Source organism: Gossypium hirsutum, chromosome A01, assembly GCF_007990345.1.
Source record: "Gossypium hirsutum isolate 1008001.06 chromosome A01, Gossypium_hirsutum_v2.1, whole genome shotgun sequence".
NCBI lineage: Eukaryota > Viridiplantae > Streptophyta > Magnoliopsida > Malvales > Malvaceae > Gossypium > Gossypium hirsutum.
In genome coordinates this window covers 99,262,733-99,266,159 of record NC_053424.1, presented here as the reverse complement: position 1 = coordinate 99,266,159, position 3,427 = coordinate 99,262,733, and positions in this window count along the sequence as shown.

The window sequence follows — 3,427 nt, the reverse complement described above, 5'->3', positions numbered from 1 at the left end:
TAATAAGATATTAAATTAAATATTATTGAGCATAGTTTAACATAGAAGAAACGGTGTAAGCAAAAGAGTTTCATATTATGAGATATTTGAACTTTTGTGAGACAGAGTCAGAGTGATTTCAGGCTCCCCTGCCTCAACATTGGAAAATCATTAAAAGTTGTACAAAAATTATTATGGGTTAGAATTTATATGACTAAATCCTTAATGATTATATTTTCAATATAAATAGATAGAAAAATTAATTGAATCCCGTACTAAGAAATAATCAACTTTTAGTAAAGAAGGGTCGAAGCTGTCAAACAGCAGAACATGGGTGAATTTAAAGAATAAAATATAGTTATTGGCTAACCCAAAAATTCTGAAAACTTTATGATAAGAAGATATACGAGTTTAGTTTCAGGAAAAATTAGCGGATTTTGATTTGGAGTTTCGTAGCTCTAGATATAAATAATTTAGTGACTATGATCTGAGAAAACAATATGACCAGATTATAAGTAAAAGTATAATTATGGTTATATTACCATAGAATCATGTTGATAATTTGCTTATTATTTTCATATGGACTTAATAAGCTTTAATATTACTCCCTACTCTCCATTTTTTTAGTGTTGTCAGGTTGGCTCGGGGTTGGAGATCGTCGGAGGCAACCTCACACTATCAAGTTACCACCTTTGGAGTATTGATGAATCTTAATGTCTTAAAGTAAGTGGCATGTATAGGGACTTAATGATTGATATGTGCTCTTATGTTTTGGCCAAGATGTTGGCTTATATTAGTACATTGCCATGAGATATGGCTTATGATGGTTATGGATTGTAAGCCTAGTTATCCAAGTTATGTGATATTACCCTGTGAAGTGGTTATATGATTTGGCTTGATTGCTATGATTAGATGATATCATGATATGTATACTTGCTGTTTTCATTGAGAGTAAATGGTATGTTATTGAACATGGGGTAAGATTATAGAGAGTTATTAAAATGGTAAAGCCAAAGAATCTGAATGGGTGTGTTTAGACTAGATATTATAATAGTATGTGATTCACATGTATGTAATCATACGAATATTACTTTGAGTTTTAATAACGGATATGAAACCATCAAATTGAAGTTATAGTTTGTGAAAGATTAAACAAAAAAAAGGCTTGGAAAATAGCCTAAGTGTTAGTCACACGGGTAAAGACACGACCATGTGTCTCAACCGTGTGGAGGACACGACCTAGCACATGGGCGTGTGATCTGGCCGAGTGGTTTTATTTTTTTTGCTGACATCATAAACAGAGAGTTACACGGCCTAAGGACACGGGCATGTTGGAGACACACGGGCGTGTGACCCTGTTTCATGAAATTTTTTTATAAGTTCCCCAAAACTTTCTAAAGTTCTTAGTTTAGTCCCGAACCACCTCGATGTATGTTCTAGGCCTCGAAGGCCCGTATAAGGGACGATATACATGTATTTGAAAAGTTTTAATTTGGACGAAATTTTATGGCCCGATTTTCGCATGTTTGTGAATGTTTAAGTCTGATAATGCCTCGAACCCTGTCTCGGTGTCGGATATAGGTAAGGGGTGTTACATGCCATATACCATATATACAAATCTTCAAAAAGTACCAACGAGATAATCGATAGTGTGATGATGTTTCCTGACGATCCTCGAGTTTGAGCTAGCTTCGATAATCTATACAAACAGGGAAAAAACACACAAAGTAAGCTTTAAAAGCTTAGTAAGCCATATACAAATAAAGTCATCACATGAACATTTACATATCAATTCAAATATGCTCATTCAAATTCACAAACCTTTCTCATTGAACATATATTCAATGTATTAATCGAGTTCATCAAATATTTCCTCTTTTCAATACTCGTATGAATTTTGTACGTTCTTGAGTCACTTAGCTCATTCACATATTCTTTCTCGACTTGACTTTGCCCGTTGAGTCTTTTGGAATCATTCAGGATACTTGGAAATTACATAAGCTTGTACAATGTCATATCCAAGATATGGTCTATATCCAAGATATGGTCTTACATGTTATTACATATCGATGCCACTATCCCGAACAGTGTCTTACACAAAATCGATTAACGATGCCAATGTCTTAGACATGGTCTTGCACGTAATCTTACTACAATGCCAATGTCTCAGACATGTCTTACATGTAATCACATCACGATAACCTAATGTCATGATATTCGTATCCTATTCTATTCCTAAGGTTCATACAGGACTTTCAGATGTTGTAACTTCATCAATTCATGCTCATATTTTCTTGTTTGACATTCGTAGTAATTTAATGATAATAAAACATATATATAATTCAATTCAAAGACATTTATTTGCATATGAACTTACCTCGTGTTCGGAATAAACGGTCTGAATCGACTATTCGTCAACTTTCACTTTTCCCCGATCTAAATCCATTTTCTTTCATTCTTGATCTATATACATTCAAAATTAACTCTTTTATTCATCAACACATTCAATTTAGTCCAGAAACACATATTTAAGCATTTTTGCACTTTAGCCCTAAACTTTCACATTTCTTACAATTTACTTGTTTCATAAATACATAAAATTACCCACTTTCTTTCAAATACATGCTAGTCGAATTTCTATAGGCTCGAAAATAACCGATATTTTCATTTATTTCACACTTTTAACCCCAACATTTCACATTTTCTCAATTTAATCCCTAATTGACATTTTTACTCAAAATCACTTTACAAAACATGTATATAAAATACCAAACTTTCATATTTCATCATCAAACATCCAAGAACACATGAATTCATCAATGGCAACTTCCAAAATCATCAATACTTTCAAAAATTGAGACATGGACAAGGTAGTACTCAAAGCAACGATCACGAAAACATATAAATCATCTAAAACCAAGCAAAATACATACCTTAATCAAAGATTCAAAGAGCCGAACCCTAGTTGAGCATAAGATGATGTTTTTCTTTTACAAAATTTGGCTAAGGCATGAAGATGGATAAACTTAATTTTCCATTTACCTATTTATCCTTAATAATTTAACTTAAAAATTTTATAATGCATCTCCATAAATATCTATTATCACAATCAATGGTCTAATATCAACATAAGGACCACTTATTTAATGCCTCATAGCAAATAGACACTTTTAAGATATAGAATGCAACTTTTGCATTTTACGCGATTTAGTCATTTAATCAAATTAACCACTTAAACGATAAAATTATCACATGAACCTTTCACACATATATAATCACATACTGTAAAACACCAAAAATAATATTAAAATAATTTTACGGCCTTAGATTTGTGATTTTGAAACCACTGTTCTGATTTGGCTAAAATCGAACTGTTACAACTCTCCCCCTTAGGGATTTTCGTCCCCGAAAATCTTACTAGTGAATAGGTTTGGATATTGCTTTCTCA